We start from the raw sequence: 19,135 nt of genomic DNA, 5'->3' as shown, positions 1-19,135 counted from the left end.
TCTTACCTTATCAGGTCCCACTGAAAATAGGAATTGCAGAGGTCCTCAGGTAGATTGGAGGTGTGCAAGAGGTAGAGCTATCCAATAGAGGAAAAGGGACCATTTTCCCAAGTGTAACAATAGCACATCAGTTTGTAATTACTAAGGATGGATGGAAATTCTTTGGGGAATTCTTTCAACCATACTGACTATCCACTGTAGTGTCAAGGTTTTTTGACCCTGAGGATTTCTTTAATGGTATGTTTAGGAACAAGGTAGTATGCAAAGGCAGACCTCACCAATTCCAATTCCCTGAAGACCTCATCAGAAATGAGTTTGATTTGGATGAGCAGGAGTTGAGGAAAGAGAAATGGGTGGCCTACAAGAAGGCTCTTGATTTTGTACACCAATTCGATAGCAGCTATGACCCTTTATCCAGTTTTCACCCCTTTGAGGAAAAGGCAAATTTCCTAATTCTTTTCTTTGAGGATGTAATGCAAACACTAAAGGAGAAGAGGGAAGCTATGATCAAAAACAACCCTGAGAAGGCAAGACTAGTTCTAGCTAGGTCTGCATCTGATAAAGCAATCCCTCCTAGTGATTATGTGCTACATAGAAAATCCAAGTACAGTGTGTTGGTGCCAACAATAGGGTAGCCTTCTACTTCAAGTGGGAAGAGGAAAATACAAGATTTCATTGACATTCAAGATTCCCCAAAAAGGCAAAGGGTGGGAAAGGAAGTGCAAACTAATGAGCCCCTATATTCCCCATCTCAATCCCTCATTCATATAAGAGATGAGCAGGTAGTAGCTAAACAATTGTTGCAATTAGGGAGTCTCGGGGAGATCACCTATACATATGATGAAATAGAAGATGATGAGATAGACATAACCACCAATGAGTTCAAAGGCCAAGAACTGGATCCTACTATTAAATAGGCCAGTGAAGAATTCTTAGCTGATAGTAACATTGTTACCTCGGGAGCTTTCATGCAATTTGTGTGGAAGTAGAATATTGATAAGTTCAATGCCAGATGTGAGAAGAGGAAGAATGACCAGCCCCACAAGGATGCAGCTGTGGTGGAGGAAGAAATAAAACAAGAAATGGTCACTGAATTTAAGACCATCACTCTTGAGGAAGGAAGGGAAATGCTAGCAAAGGCTGGTGTTCTCATCCTCCTTGCATAGGATATAGTAGATGCCTTGGTTTTAGAGGTATTCGGGAAAGAGACCAAGCCTATGGAAGGATAAGCTTCAACAAGGAAGATGATGCCCTAGTCATGGGGTCTCTAAAAAGGGATGAAAATAAAAAGAGAAAGGATACCCCAGAGTCTAGCTACCTTAGAGGTATGATAGTAAAGAGGGTACAAAATACTGGAGTGGTGGAGGCTACTAGCACAATTTTGGAAACTGCAAAATTCAATGTTGCGGTGGTAGAGAAAGAAGCAAAGGAAAAGGAATATCTCCAAGCTAAGTTAGAGATAGTTTTAAAAGCTTACAATGATTCCAAAGAAGAGGTAGTGAGCTAAGATAGCATTATTGCTAAATTGAAAAGCCAATTGGTAGGATAATACCATCAAGGTGAGTGTTCAACTTTAATGATTGCTTCTTCTCTTGCACAACCTCCATCTACTAGCCCTATCATTGAATTCCCACCTTCTCCTGCACCTTCTGGTTCCCAAGCAGTTGAGATCACTCAGCAAGAGTTGGAAAATCTAAAACAGACTCAAACCTTGTTTGCAAATAAGTATGAAGAGAGAGTGACAGCCACAATTTTGAGTTTTGCTGACACCATAGGATCCTCATTAGTGTATAACAACATGAGTAAAATTTTGGATATGTGAAATGAGCTCAATGGAGGTAGGGCTATTCTAATGCCCATTTTGGACAAGTGGATGTCTAGGGAGGTGGACCTAGGACTTATATGTGTATCCTATGATGAGGCATGGGATGACCCCATTATCAAGTCCACCTATGACATGACAAAGGATTTGACAAAGCTAGCAGAAGGTATAGATAATGCAGAGATGAAGAATAATTTGTATAAAAAGGAATACACTGAACAAGAATTTGAATTATTTCCTGGGGGTTTTGCTAGTCCAACTCAATTGAAGGACAAACAAGTATGGCTTAATGAATTAAGGGCCAACCTATCATTAAGGATAAAGGGAATCATTAACATAGATGACACTTCCCTATTTGTTAGAACAATTGAGGAGATAGAGAAAATAAAATCACACTATGGCTTTCTAAACTCAAAGGTCAATAAAATGAGAAACTCTTGGAAGAGATTGGGCAAGATAAGAGGGAAAGTTATTAACTTCTCATGGCTTGCTGGTGACATGTACCAAGAGTGGACAAGAAAGTATGCAGTGCCGGATACTGAGGTTCAAGAAGAAGCTGCAGAGTGACAACCGACGAAAGGGGGCTGTTAGAAAATGAAAAGATTTGTAACTTCTTGTTGAAACAAGAAGATTGTTGTAACAAACCTTTTTGAAAAGCCCTAAAGCTTGTATGCATCCATACTATTATAAATGGATACCAAGACTAGTTAGAAAAGGATCACAAGAATTTGTAAAGAAACTCTGCAAAAATATATCTGGGTTTTTCTAGAATTTTATAGAGAATATTCTGAGTTTTGTAAGACTTTTCAAAAATGAACGTCAATATACATACCATAAACTTTCAAGCCTAGAATTTGCGTTGTCTTCTGGTGTGCTTTCAATAATTTACTAGTTTTATTTGGGTAATCTAGGGTTATTCAATTGAACATGGATTGTAATGCAGTCTTTATAGATATGTTTTTTAGCTTTCCTCTTTAGGAGGGGAATTAAATATGCAATAAATATCTCTGTCAGTAGGTTATTTTGTTAGAGACTTTGAATTTGATGAACATTGTTTAGTCTAACGAGGAAGGATTCCTATATATGTCAGGCATGTATGGGGTTGATAGAAGCCGAAGTGATGTGATGTATGGAGATGTTTAATTGTGAAATCCTTGTTTGATTTAGATGACTTTGTAGCCTGGATAAGGCACTAGTATCAGTTGTAGTTCTCTTTCTACATCTCTTGAAGATCAATACTGAAAATGAGCATAAGTTTTCTTTTATTTTTTCAGTTTATGTTTAGACGATAAGATCCACTGGTTTTTGGACACTGGTTTACTATGGATCTCATTTAAAAGTGTGAAATTATTCACAGGAGGTATACCCACCTGAACTTTGGATAAGTTCAAAGTGTAGAAGGTTCTTGAAACCCTGTCATATGTTGCTCTAAGGTTCTTTTTTCCTTGATCTCTTTATTTGCGGATAGAGTTTTTTTTTTTTTCTTACAGGGGATAAGAGGGGAATCAGAATTTGAGAACAACAGGATGTTCTTGAGAAAATTGGAAATACTATTGGAACTTTTTTAACATCTAAAATGGACTTTGTGGAGGGGGAGGTTCTGGTAAAAATTTGTGTTCTTATTAACCCTAACAATGTTTGCCCCCATACTTTTAATATCAAGTCTCATGATTGTATTTGGCACCAGTAATTGAGAAATTAGATACGAAGCTTCTTAAGTCTCCTTTACTTTTGGATGCTCTGTTACTTATGTCCCTAAATCCCTTAATAAAGATAGTTTGTTGGCGGGACCTTAAGTTGAAGGATGTGGAGATGTCTCTTCGCATAAATTGGTAGAAACAAGTCACAATAATCTTGAAAATAATCCATTATGTCGTAGTTCTGGGAAACCAAATGATCACACTATGGGTTCGGTCTCACTTTCGTCTTTACTGAAGACATTTTCTAATAATAGGAGTATAATGATGGATGGTAATCGCCTGATAAATGGAGTAGATCATCCATTGACTATAGATTTCCCTAAGATGCCAAATAATCACATAAAGGGTAAGGATGGAAATTTTTCTTCATGCACTCATAAGGAGGTTTTGGATTCTTCAAAGAATGTGAATTTAGATAAAAATGCAGTGGTTGATATGGAAACTATTAAACAGGTACCTGCCATAGGTTTTCCTAATGATGCTTCTTTAGTTCAGGAAATTAAGAATTTGGTGTCTAATAATTCCCCTCTGAATGTTGAGATTAATATAGTTAATGAATCTTCCTTAGGGAATAGTAATCTGTCAGAGGTGGTCCCTGTTATTATGCCATATGAGAATTTGGTACAACAAGTAAATGATATTTTTAACAATCATGCACATCAGATGGATGAGGGTATTACTGATAGATTTGCTTGTTCAATTGAGAATGATTTTGGGGGTATAAACTCGACCCTTCCAATTTTTGCATCTGCTAATCCTTTTGCAGTTTTGGCAACAATAGAGTTGGGTTTTGAAGATAATCGAATTATCCTGGCTTCTCCAAAGTCATGCAAGAGTTTACCAATTGTCCAAACTGTTGGCATTTTTGATATGTTGATATGGTTTTTTCATTGATGTCAACACTTGTCAATACTTGTCAGCACTTATCAACACTTGGAGATCTTTGTTTTGTTCATCAGCAAGTCAAAGACTTATGCATAGTCACGAATATTTGGTTCACTGGAAGATTATATTATTCACCGGTACTCAGAATGACTTGGAGACTACCTAGTTATGTCGAAGACATTATTTGATCACTTGGTTTTGGTGATTTGGTTATTGGTTTATTCGGGTTTGCATATTTGCTATTACTGGCAAATAGGTCCATGTTATGCACTGACAAGCATATTTATTCCAGATCAGTACGACATGTTATGAAGCTGATTTATTATTACTGTAAATGCATTGAGCCAACTTGATGTATCGCTTATTGATTTATTTGTAATTATTGTAATATCTTTTAGTGAGCCGACCTATTCAATTGGTCTTAGGCTATGGTATAAATGTAAGATCTCATTTGTGAGATTGATATGTGATTGAAAAAAGAATTGTAATAGGGTATATGCAAAAATAAGTAGAGCTATACATGCACACATCATTTGAAGGTTGAAGGAAGGTTTTAAGGAAGATAATCAGAACTAAACCGGTACTGAATCCAGCATATGAAGATGCTATTTTAAGCAGTACATTATCATTGGATTTAGCCATCTAATTGTAGTCAATGTGACTCCCATTTTGTGATTGAGCAATGAGCTCTAGGCAGCTGGCCTTTCTGCATGCCTAGACTCCATATTGTATACACATACTATCTACACTAGTATCATTTGATTGTGGGTATGGCTTCCCACCATGGTTTTTCCCCTTATAGGGTTTCCACATACAAATATTTGTGTTATGTGTTGTGGATGTTATTTTCTTTCTATTTCATGCATTAATCTTTACCAGTACTACAATTAACTGTTAAAATTGTCTACCGATATAAAGTTTGTTTTACTGACATTAAGTATTATGTTTTGGTTAAGTTAATTTTAGTTGAATTTATTGGACAACTGATTCACACCCCCCCCTCTCAGTTGTCTCTGGGACCTAACAATTGGTATTAGAGCCTAGTCCTCTTTTTGTAGAAGTTTAACAGCTTGAGGAGATCCAATGTCTTCTAACTATTTCAGGAAGGATAGTCTGAAACTTGATGGAACTAACTATGGCATATGGAAGATCAGGATGGAGACACATTTGAATTGCATTGAAAAGGACATCTGGGATGTTACAAAGAATGGTTATACTGCTACTACTCAAGGTCAACCTAATCCACCAACCTTGGCTAAGGATGAGGAAAATGATTGCAAAGCAAGAGAAGCACTTTTGAGCGCATTGTCAGATTGGCAAGTCATGGGATTATTAGATAGATCTATTGCTAAAGCTATTTGGGACAAATTGGAAACATTGAATGAAGGAGATTCAACAGTCAAAATTGCAAAACTTGAATGCTTCCGGGTCAGGTAAGAAAATCTAAAAATGGAAGAAGATGAAACGATTTATGCTTTTATGGAAAGAGTAAATGAAATTGTTTTGGGTATACAATGTTGTGGAGGAACCTTAAGTGAAGATGAGATTGTTTCTAAATTTTTAAGAGCTTTGCCACCAGCATATAAAATGAAGGTTACTGCTATAAATTAATTAAGAACAATGCCTAATGCATCATTATCTAGAGACACTTTGGTTGGAAAACTTTCAGCTTTTGAACTTGAGGAATTTGGTCCTGTTGCTACTATTAAAACTGATTTAGATTTCAAAGCATCATCATCATCTGTAGCATCATCATCATCATCATCTAAGAAATCTGATTGGAAAGCCTTTTATGCAGGAGAACTTAAAGATATCAAGAAGGAGAATGAAGAATTGGAAGAGCTTGAAGCACTATTTGCAAGGAAAATGCCTAAAGGTCCAGTTGGAAGTAAGTATGAAGGTAAAGCACCCTTTAAATGTTTTAACTATAATAAGATTGGTCATATGGCTTCTAGATGTCCTGATAGACATGCAAGATTAAAAGAAGAAGCTAAAAGAACATATAAGCCTAACCCTAATTATCAGAGATACAAGTTTAAGAAGAATAGAGACAAATCTTGTTATTATGCTGATGAAGGAGTCATTGATGATTTTGATGAGGATTCAACAGACAATCGATGGGCTTTTGTTTCTATAACAAAAGATCAACCGACACCTACTATTCAACTGGTAGTACAGGCCCTAGCAGCTAAAATTGAAGATAAGGATGAATGGATTATTGACTCTGGATGTTTACATCACATGACTGGTGATAAGAGTAAATTCTTAACTTTTCAGAATTACAATGGAGGTATAGTGATATTTAGAGATGATAAAGCTTGTATGATCAAAGGAAAAGGAATTATATCTTTTGATGGTAAGCACAATACTGATAATGTTTACTATGTTGAAGGTTTGAAGCATAATCTTTTGAGTGTTGGTCAATTAGTTGACAAAGGATTTTAGTTACAATTCAAGAATGGTAAATGCAAAATCTTAAACAGAACTAGTTTGGAAACTACAACTGGTAATCAGACTAGAGGTAATATCTTTCATTTGAACAACAATGAGAAAGCATGTTTGATTGCACATATTGATGAAAGTTGGTAATGGCATAAGAGACTTTGTCATGTAAATTTTGATTGCATTGTGAAAATCAATGCAACTAAAGCAGTAAGAGATTTACCTAAGATTGTTAAACCTCACAATCCGGTATGTAAGGAATGTCAATTTGGAAAGCAAGTTAGAGCAACTTTCAAGAGTATTCCAAAGAAATATAACAATGTTCTTGATTTAATTCATACTGATTTATGTGGTCTAACAAGAACTAGAAGTATACAAGGAGATAGGTATTTATGCTAATCATTGATGACTATTCTAGAATGTGTTCGGTTACTTTTCTTAGGGAGAAATCTGAAGCATTTGGGAAATTCAAACTATTCAAGGTGATGGTAGAGAATGAAACCGGAAAGAAAATCAAATGTTTAAGATCAAATCAAGGAGGTGAATTTACATCTAAGGAATTCAATACATTCTATGAAGTGAATGGGATCAAAAGACAATTATCAACACCCCAAACAGCACAGCAGAATGGAGTTGTTGAAAGGAAAAATAGAACTATCTTGGATGCAGCCAAAAGTATGATATCAAAAGCAAATCTGCCTTATATATATTGGAGAGAAGCGGTCAATACAATAGTTTATACTTTCAACAGAGTTCACATCAAAGGTGAAACTGGTAAGACCCCTCATGTACTATGGTTTGGTAATACTTCTACTCTTAAATATTTCAGAATATTTGGAAGTAAATGCTATATCAAAAGAGATGAGTATATTGAAAAATTTGATCCTAGAAGTGATGAAGGAATATTTCTTGGTTATTCATCTAAGAGCAAGGCATCTAGATGTTTTAACAAGAGGTTGCAGAAAATTGTTGAGAGTGCAAATGTGAAGATCGATGAGCAATTTAGAGGAAATTCAAATTACATGGACTCTGAACCGGCAATAGAGATAATCACAAATGAACCTACTATGAGTACACCAGTATAGAATGTTGATCTAGTGACACTGGCATCATCTGAGGATTCAACAATCACTGAAAAATAACAATAAGTAAAAACACCCCGGTATGTAAGATTGAACCACTCTGAAGATCAGATAATTGGAAATAAATTTCAAGGAGTTATGACTAGAGGAAGATTGGCAAATGAAGAGGTATGTCTTATTTCTCAAATTGAACCTACATCAATTAATGAGGCATGTGAAGATAAATATTGGATTAAAGCTATGGAAGATGAATTTGAACAAATTGAAAAGAATAACACTTGGTCATTAGTTCCCCGGCCTAAAGACAAAAATGTAATTGGAACTAAATGGGTTTTCAGAAATAAACTTAATGAAGATGGTAAGGTAATAAAAAACAAAGCAAGATTAGTGTGTAAGGGATATTCACAGAAAGAAGGAATTGATTACAATGAAACCTTTGCACTGGTAGCTAAAATTCAGGTAGTTAGACTTTTATTAGCTTTTGCAGCACACAAGAACTATAAAGTATATCAAATGGATGTTAGATGTACATTTTTGAATGGAGATCTTGAAATAGAAGTTTATATTGAACAACCTAATGGATTTTCTTTGACTGATAACAAAGATATGGTTTGTAGGTTAAGGAAAGCTTTATATGGACTAAAACAAGCTCCTAGAGCTTGGTATGCTAGATTGGACAAATATCTTTTGAAGCTTGGATACACTAAAGGTAATGCTAACATCAATCTATACTACAAAGTGACTAATGATGACATCTTGGTTATTGAAGTTTTTTGTTGATGATATAATCTTTGGAGGAGAAGATGGATTGTGTAAAGACTTTTCTAACAAAATGCAGCAAGAATTTGAAATGTCTATGATTGGAGAGATAAAATTCTTTTTAGGATTGCAGATTTCACAGACTGATAAAGGTATATTCCTATGTCAATATAAGTACTTGAAGGAACTACTAAAGAAATTTGGCATGGAAAACTACAAACTGGTAAACAAACCTATCACTACAATTGATAAACTATCTTTGAAGGATGAATCAACGTCTGTTAATCCAACTAGATACAAATCTATGATAGGAGGTTTACTATGTTTGACACAAACAAGACCTGATATTATGAATGCAGTATGTATTGTTTCAAGATTTCAGAGTAATCCAAAATTAAAATCATGAATCAATAGTAAAAAGGATTTTCCAGTATCTACAAGGCACTACAAATATTAGTTTATGGTATCCTAGAGATGAAAATTTTGATTTGTGTGCATACACAGATGCTAATTGGGTAGGAGATGTAGATGACATAAAAAGAACCACTGGTGGAGCATTTTTTCTTCGTAGTAGATTAATTTCATGGTTGAGCAAGAAACAAAGTTGTACATCTTTATCAACAGCAGAATCAGAATATGTTTCAGCAGCAACTAATTGCACACAGGTACTATGGATTAAACAAATGTTGAAGAAAATAAAGGTAAAATGCAAGGAACCTATAACTATTTACTGTGATAATATGGAAGCAATTGATATATCTAAGAATCTCGTATTTCACTCAAAAACTAAACATGTTTCTATCAAATTCAATTTTCTGAAAGAGAATGTTGAATCAAAAGAAGTGAAATTGGTTTATGTGAATACTAAAGAGCAGATTGGAGATATTTTTACAAAGCCTTTGCCTAAGGAGACTTTTGAATATCTCAGAGAGCAGCTTGGAGTCCTACCCCCACCGGTAGAGACTTAGATAGTTGATGTTTGTCATAAACTGATGGAATTAACAGAGAAATCTTCTATTCTGGCTTTGATGAGGAGAGCTACTTCTCAGGGGGAGTAGTTGGTATTTTGTAATGAGTTGGTATTTTGTATTTGGTTTTGTATTGCTTTGGCATTTGATGTCAAAGGGGGAGATATATTATGGAAAAACATTTGGGGAGAGATATCTTTTTGGGAGAGATTATTTCGAGGGGAGAGACATTATGTATTTTGATTTCTGGTTAATAATCTCTTTGGCAGATTGTTGGTTTTTGGTTTTCGGCATTTCTGTTTTGGCACTTTGATTGTTTTTCCATCTTATGTTGCCATCAATGCCAAAGGGGGAGATTGTTGGTATTTTGGATATGTTGATATGGTTTTTTCATTGATGTCAACACTTGTCAATACTTGTCAACAATTATCAGCACTTGGAGATCTTTGTTTTGGTCACCGACAAGTCAGAGACTTATGCACAGTCACTGGTATTTGGTTCACTGATAAATTATATTGTTCACCAGCACTTGGAATGACTTGGAGACTACCTGGTTATGTTGAAGACATTATTTGATCACTTGGTTTTAGCGATTTGGTTATTGGTTTATTTGGGTTTGCATATTTGTTGTTACTGGCAAATAGGTCCAGGTTATGCATCGACAAACATATCTATTCCAGATCAGCACGACATGCTATGAAGATGATTTATTATTATTATTATTGTAAATGTTATCTTAGGTTGTGGTATAAATGTAAGATCTCATTTGTGAGATTGATAGGTGATTGAAAAAATAATTGTAATAGGGTATATGTGTAAATAAGAAGAGCTATACACACAGACATCATTTGAAGGTTGAAGGAAGATTTTCAGGAAGATAATTAGAACTAAATCAGTACGGAATCTAGCATATGAAGATACTATTTAAAGTAGTGCATTATTATTGGATTTAACCATCCAATTGTAGTCAGTGTGACTCTCATTTTGTGATTGAGCAGTGAGCTCTAGGCAGCTGGCCTTTCTACATGTGCAAACTCCATATTGTATACATATACTATCTGCAGTAGTATCATTTGATTGTGGGTAAGGCTTCCCACCATGGTTTTTCCCCTTACAAAGTTTCCACGTACAAATATTTGTGTTATGTGTTGTGGATATTATTGTCTTTCTATTTCATGCATTAATCTTTACCGGTACTATAATTAACTGTTAAAATTGTCTACCGACATAAAGTTTGGTTTACTGGCGTTAAGTATTAAGTTTTGGTTAAGTTAATTTTGGTTGAATTTATTGGACAACTAATTCACCCCCACCCTCTTAGTTGTCTTTGGGACCTAACACAAACAACTCTAGTTTTTTCACCATCAGTGGTTTCTTCTAGGAGAGGTAAGCCCCCAAATAATCTTAAGACTCAAATGGAAATTGATGCTCGAATTCAAAAGACTTTGTCCCTTTCTCCTACTGGTGGGAAAGGGAGGCGTTTGGTCTCTCTTGGTAGGCCTAAGAAAACATGCCTAACTCCTGTAAGTGTAAAAAGAAAGAGGAGTAAAAGATCTATGACTATTCCTCCTATGAAAAGATCAGGGGCTGTGAATCAGAATTTGCAAGGTTGCTTTGAGGGAAGAAAAAATTCTCCAATTAATGGGAAGAGGGGAGCTTCGACCTCCCCACGAGGACAATGAGAATTATTTCCTGGAATGTTAGGGGATTAAATGCCCCTAACAAGAGATGCTTAATTAAGTCCCAGATGGACTTAATTAAGTGTGATATTTTTATGTTGCAAGAAACAAAGTTGTCAAAGGAGTCTACGAATTTGGTTTTTTCATCTTGGAGAAGGTGGAATTTTCTTTCTTCTCCTTCTTGTGGTGATTCAGGAGGTTTGGCACTGCTTTGGAATAATTATAATATTGAGGTACAGTTAGTGGCATCTGCTACAAATTAGATGTTGACTTTAGTTATAAGCAAGATTTCAAAGGTTAAATTCTGGCTTTTTAACATTTATGCTCCATCACGAATTCAAGGAAAGAGTAAGTTATGGGGTGAATTAAAGAGGATTTGTTCTCCCTTAAGACATGGTTCCTTTATTATCTTTGGGGGTGATTTTAATGCTATCACTGATTTAGATAAGAAAAGAGGAGTTGTTGTCCCTAATAAAAGGATTATGAATGACTTTGGGGATTTCATTTCTGATATGAGCCTTTTTGATTGTAAGTCTTAGAATGGGGATTTCACATGGACAAACATGAGAAGGGATTTTTATCAGATTGCTGAGAGATTAGATCGGTTTTTGTTATCTGAGAATTGGATTGATTTAGATTTTGAATTCTTTTACTCTATTCTACCAGTCTTGAGTTCTGATCATTTTCCAATTTCCCTTTCAGTTATTGAGGATAGGGCTTCTTTTAAGTCTCCATTTAAATTTGAGCCCATGTGGTTTAGGGATTCTTCATTTTTGCCTCTGCTTATGAAATGGTGGAATTCTGCTCCTTTTTGTTCTAGGTCCCCTATGTTTCAGATTGCTAAGAAGTTAAGTTATTTGAAATTAAATATTAGGGAAGGGAATATCTCCCATTTTAAGAACATTTTTTAGGAGAAACAAAGGATTCAAGATATGATTGAGTATCTTAATACTCATATGCTTCAATATGGTATGGTGCCACAAGTTTTTGATGAATTGAAGTCACTAAAATTACAGCTTGAGGAGGTGTGAGTTAGAGAGGAAATCTATTGGAGACAAAAAATTAGAGAGCTATGGCTTTCAGATGGTGACAGGAACACAAATTTTTTTCATTCTTCAACTAAGATTAAAAGATGTAAGAATATGATATCTTGTATTCAGTGTCAGAATGGGAATTTATTGACAAAGCCTAAGGACATTGCTTCAGAGGCAATTAGGTTTTTTAAGTCATTATTATCTTCGGAAAATGGAAATCTCAACAATGATATTATGTCTAATATTCCTCCTTTAGTATCTTTGGAAGACAATAAGATGTTGATGTCTCCCTTTTCCTTAGAAGAAGTTAAGAGTGTTGTCTTTTCCATGAATCCGGATAAAGCTCTGGGACTAGATGGTTTTACTCCTTTATTTTTTTAGAAATGTTGGGATTTTGTGGGAAATGATGTTTTATTGGCTCTCGAGGAAGCTACGAGAAATAGGTCTATTTTAAAAGAACTTAATACTATAATGATTGCAATTATTCCTAAAAAAGAGGATACTAAGACTTTTCCTAACTTCTGCCCCATTGATTTATGTAACACTTTGTATAAGATATTTATGAAGGCAATTTCCCATAGGTTGGCAAAAATTCTACCTAGGATCATTTCAGTGGAGCAAGGTGGTTTTGTTCCTAGAAGGGAGATGACAGAGGGTTAAATTGTAGCACATGAGGTGCTGCATTCTATTTCCACCCAAAGAACCTCAGCCACGATACTTAAACTAGACATAATGAAGACTTGTGATATAGTAGAGTAAGGGGCTTTATGTGTTGTTCTTAAGAAGTTAGGTTTTTCCAACGCTTGGGTCAAATGGATTTGTGCATGTATTTCTTCTACAAGATTCTCGGTTTTAATTAATGGTTCTCCTTGTGGTTTTTTCACTTCCTCCAGGGGTTTGAAACAGGAAGATCCCCTTTCTCCCTTTTTGTTTATTCTCCTGGCTTAAACCTTTAGTTGGGCTATTAGGGCTGTTAAAGTGGGGGGGCTTTGGAAAGGTATAAAGATTCAGAATATTCCCCAAATTATTTCTCATTGTCTCTTTGCAGATGATACTCTGTTATTTGGACATGCTTCATTAGTTGAGGAAAAAGTGATTAAAGGAATAATATAGAATTATGCATCATTTTCTAGTCAGAAAGTCAATGGTGATAAATCAAAGATTTTCTTTCTTAATACATCACAACTAGTTCAGCATAGGTTGTAATCCTTTTGGGGATTTGAGACTGGAAATCTTCCATGTACTTACCTTGGGATTCCTTTCTTTGTTAAATAGGATAAGATTAGTCTTTGGGATAAGATTATTTCAGTCATTTCTAAAAGAATTCTCTCATGGAATCATAGATGGTTAACTTTGGCGGGTAAAATTTTTCTCATCAAGTCTATTTTGAATGTTGTTCCCATATATCTCATGTCTATTTTGAAGTCTCCAAAAGTAGCTATTGTTAGTTTATAGGATACTCTTAGAGATTTTCTTTGGAACAATAATAAAGATGGCAAGAAGAAACTCCCTTTAATTGCATCGGATAAGGTATGTTTGCCTAAGGAACTTGGGGGAATAGGAATTCAGAGTTTGGAGAATCAGAATTTAGCCTTAGGTGCTAAGTTGGTTTAGAAATTATATGACAAGCCTAGCTCCTTATGGGCATAGATTATGTTTGCCAAATATTTAAATAATGGACCGAGAGAGTACATTTTTAAAGTCTCAAATTTGCCTACGGGTTCTACTATTTGGAATTTCCTTTGTAAATGTAGATTAGTTATTTTTCCTCATCTCTCATGGATTGTTCATAATGGTAGAAATTTCATATTATGGGATGAAGTATGGAATGGATACACACCTCTGGTGAATATTAGGGATTGGTCTCCTCTGGTCACTATTCTTTCCTCCCTTTGGGGTGTTTTTGTAGCAGATTATTTTGAAATTGTGACTAGTTGTCATGACTCGAATTAGACCTTAGTTAGATTTATTTATTATGTCAAATACCTTTTGATTAACTTTTAATAATGATAGATGATATTGTGTGGTTTAGTGACAATGATGATGGTTAGTTATTTTATGATGATAATGTTTTAATGATACTTTACTGTTATGATTAATAATACTTAATAATGATGTTTTATTGATATGATGTTCTTATTTAATGATGATAAATAATAATGTTATGATGTTAATATTTTGCTAGATTTTTTTATGTAATGGGATCTGACGAATTTTTGTCAAGTATAAGTTGCAGGGTAACCGTCAAAGGTGGACATATGATCGAAGAGGGGTTTTTCTAGCTTCCCAGTTGCAACCTAAGTATTGGAACCTTGTACAAAGTACCCAATTAGATAAGCAATTAGTAAATTAAATTCGGGAGTCTAAAATATATTGATAAAATAAAAATAATAATAAGGATAAATTATTAAATATACAAGTATTTAATATTACAATCAAGCTAGAAATAATTATAAAATAATTATTTAAAAGAGACTAAATAAATTAATTAGTTGAGTAATTAAAAATAAAATTATTTGATAATTAAATTATAAAATATAAAAGATATTTAAGATATAATATCTTATAGATACCAAAATTAGAGGACTAATTAAAATAAATAATGAGATTAATTCAAGAAATTAATTAAAATATTAATTAATAAATTTAAATAAATGATCAAGGCATGCAAAAATACAATGTTGGAGTAAACTTATGTACTAAAAATATAGACGATATGTGAGAGCCTTATAATTAATTATTTTCTTAAAAACTAAATCTTTAACAAATTGTAATTTAATAAAATCAATTAACTATTTTGTGAGTTCTAATTTTAATAATTAGTTTTATTTTAAGAATTTAATCATGCAAACAATTAAATTTTATTTCTAGAGAATTCAATGTTTATAAATATAGGAATAAACCTATTATTTGATCATTCCAATTCTTTTTGAGCTTCTTGATTCGTGTGATTGCTGTGAAGTCGACAAGGTAGATTGAAGAGATTGTTTAAAATTTGGGAAATGCCTGCGATTCTTCTTTCTTACAGCTAGGTTCATTTATTTTACATATTTTATTGAGTCTTTATTTGATCTTTTTCTTTTAAAAATTGGGTATTGTGGATTTAATGCTAGTTTGTTTGATGTGTCGGTTATGTTGTCAACACCTTCTTCTTGATTTATCATAAAAAGTAGAAACTAGGTTTTTAGGACATTTACTAGGTTTTTGTGTTTCCAATGTTTTTAGTTACTGTGAAAATTTCAGAGAAATAAGGATCTGGGTTTTTAAGAAACTACTGAAACATTATGACTATATTTGGAAAGTCTTGATAGTGGTAAATTCTAACTTAAATAGAGATTCTTAATTTAGAATTATTGAAAATATTAAAATTTAATGTTGATTTGAGGAAATTATATTATAAAGGCAAAATTTATAAAAATATATAAAGAAAACATATAATAATATTAACATGACATTAATCCGCGGAGGGTTAATTATTTTTCTGTCTATGAGGGATGATTATGGAATGAGAGTGCTTGTTTATGTGCTAACCAGGGAAGGGTGATTTTCTTCACCTCCCCAATAGGGTAATGATGGCCATCATATTTATTTATTTATTTTTCTCCCTGCCATAACACATGTAGTTAGTTCAACCAGGATGGGTTGTTAGTTCTACATGATTGCACAGGATTCCTTTACTACCAGTTGGTACCATTTGCTAGGATACTTCGTCGTGAGGGACGGGAGCTTATCAAGAGCACCGGGAAGCTTATGCTTCATTTGGTTGGGTGGATAAAATGTCTGGGTCATATGTCCATCATCCGGTTTGCGAGAGGAGGTTATCCAGGTCAAACGGAGGTGACACATCCGGAGACAAAGAAAGTCAGAGATTCCAGATAAAATTTTATGTAATAATTGAAGATGTATATTTTATTTCATTGTAAGACTAGAATGGTCGCATGTAGAGGTTATGAAAAAGGACCTATAAAGGTCACATGATGTAAAGCGACAAGAAGTCGCCATGCAATGTAACTGACAAAAAGAAGAAGAAGAAAAAAAGGCTACTAACATACTAACCCACTAACATGCATGATTTACTTTCTTAGATTAGTTTTCATTTACGCATGCACGCATATTTAATTATCTGGTAGATTATTTAATTATGAGTTTTTGCATGTTAATTTAATTCGTAATAATTTCATGCATATGATTTACACTACTCATGCGCACATGTAACTCGACATCGTAACTAATTATGGTTTGCATTTTATTGGACCTCGTACATAATTTTAGATTGTTATTGTTCGCATGCACATTTAATTCCTACATGTTATTTATGAGTTGCATGGTTGTTCAGTTACTTATCTATTACTTGCATGTTAATAATTATTGCTTTTTCTTGTGTAATATGTTTAATTTAATAATTAATTAAAATAGTGAGTTTAAGTTTGGTTTAACTAGGGTTAGGACAAGCGGGTCCTTACATTTTGGTATCAGAGCCTACGGTTTAAAAACTAGGAACTTGAGCCTTCTATGCTAAGACTTAGTTTGTTGACTTTCAGGATACCTAATAGGCCAACATGGTGCAAACAAGGAACAAAGCTGGACCTAGCAATAGTGGACCCAACAATAATGAGAGGTTGGAACTGATATTTGAACTACTCAACCATCAGGGAGCCTGAATAGATAGTATGGAACAAGATATACAAAGGGTTCTTAATGGGAATCCTAGGATTGAGTTAGATGAAATACCCAGAGTAGAGGAAGTGAGACTACCTAGAGTGGAAGTGGAACCTCCTAGAGGTAGAATATCAGAAGAACTGGGCAAGGACCTTAAGAAAGTGACCCCACCAAAGTTTGACGGGAAAACCATAGGTGACAGTGCAGAGGCATGGATCATAGAGATGGAGAAGTACTTTCTGCTTAGAGACTTATCTGATGAGACTAAAGCTATATGGGCTACCTACCAACTCTCAGGAGAAGCTACTACTTGGTGGGACAATGAGAGAGCACAACATAACTTTCAACCCGGAGAACTTACTTAGAACCTTTTCCTTCAACTTTTTCGAAGCAGGTGGCTCCCACAACACTTCTTCAATAGTAAGATAAAGGAGTTTCAAAAACTAACTCAAGGAAACATGACAGTGACTCAATACTGGGAAAAGTTCTCACACTTGCTAAAGTATGTGCCACAATACCAGACAAATGAGAACTTTAGAATTTGCAAGTTCATCTTAGGATTGTGACCGCAAATAGGAGCAGAAGTGGAAATGCATAGTCCAGAGACCATGGCAACAACATTTGAGAAGGCAACTATGCAAGAACAAAAGTTAATACAAATATATGAAGCAAGAAATAATAGAAACTCGGAGTTCAAGAAGAGAAAGTTTCAGAACAACAATCAGAAGGATGGAACTCAACATATCAGGAACCTAAAGAGGAACAATACTAGGGACAATAAGGGTCAGAACTTCAATAAGAACTTCAACAATAGAGGAAACAATAATTATGGCAATAATAGGTACAATGATAGAAATAACAATGGGAAGGATAAGCCAGAGTATAAGATGGGACCTAGAGGTGGATGTTTCATTTGCGGAGGAAAGCATTATGCTAATCAGTGTGATCAACGCATAGTGGAAAAAGGAAGAGAAATATAGCCACATCACCAGATTCATGCCGCAGTTGACAATCGCCAAGCAGACTTCCAAGCCTCGCCTATCCAGCTTGATGGTAAACTTTTTGGTCATGCAGTTTCCATTCTTATAGATACAGGTGCTACTGAATGTTTTATGGATCCTAGAGTTGTATCTAAGTTAAATGTTAAGCCTGGTTATATGTCTAAACCTTGGAATGTTCAATATGGGAACCGGGCAAAGCAGAGGGTAGACCAATGTTTGACATGCAGTGAATTACTACTTCCCAACTTCCTCACTGAAGTAAATCTTTATGTAGCTCCATTAGGAAGTTATGATGTCATCTTAGGAATCAATTGGTTGACCGAGCATAAGGCTATAGTAAATTGTGAGGATAAACTTGTGGAGTGTTTTAATGACTTAGGCAATCAAATAAAGATACAAGGGGATAAGAAGCCTTGGCAACTTAGACAAATTTCTGCAATGCAACTTAAGAAGGCCCAAAGGAAAGGTTGTGAAATTTACTCAGTGCACATTAAGGATCTAAGGGAGGATAACATGGGACTTGATACACACCCTATCCTTCAAGAGTTCCAAGATGTCTTCCCAGAGGAATTGCCAGGATTGCCACCTAAGAGGGAGTTTGATTTTACTATTGACTTGCACCCAGGGACTGAACCCCAATCTAAGGCACCTTATAGGATGGCAACCACGGAGTTATATGAGCTAAAGGTGCAGTTGCAAGAGTTAATGGACAAGGGTCTAATTAGGCCAAGTGTGTCACCATGGGGAGCACCCATAATCTTCAACAAGAAGAAGGATGGTACACTCTGCTTATGCATTGATTATAGAATGTTGAACAAAGTCACCATCAAGAATAGGTACCCACTCCCTAGGATTGATGAGTTGTTTGATCAAATGAAAGGTGCAAAAGTTTTCTCCAAGATTGATCTTAGGTCTGTGTACCATTAGCTTAGAATAAGGGATACAGATATACAAAAGACAACTTTTAGAACTCATTATGGACATTATGAGTTTGTGGTGTTAGCCTTTGGATTGACAAATGCTCCTGCAGCCTTTATGAACCTTATGAACAGTGTTTTTAGAGATTGTCTAGATGACTTCATCCTAATTTTCATAGATGATATC

This window comes from Cryptomeria japonica, chromosome 11 (genome assembly GCF_030272615.1).
Source record: "Cryptomeria japonica chromosome 11, Sugi_1.0, whole genome shotgun sequence".
Taxonomy (NCBI): domain Eukaryota; kingdom Viridiplantae; phylum Streptophyta; class Pinopsida; order Cupressales; family Cupressaceae; genus Cryptomeria; species Cryptomeria japonica.
The sequence above is the reverse complement of the archived record's forward strand: the minus strand, read 5'-3'. Positions refer to the sequence as shown.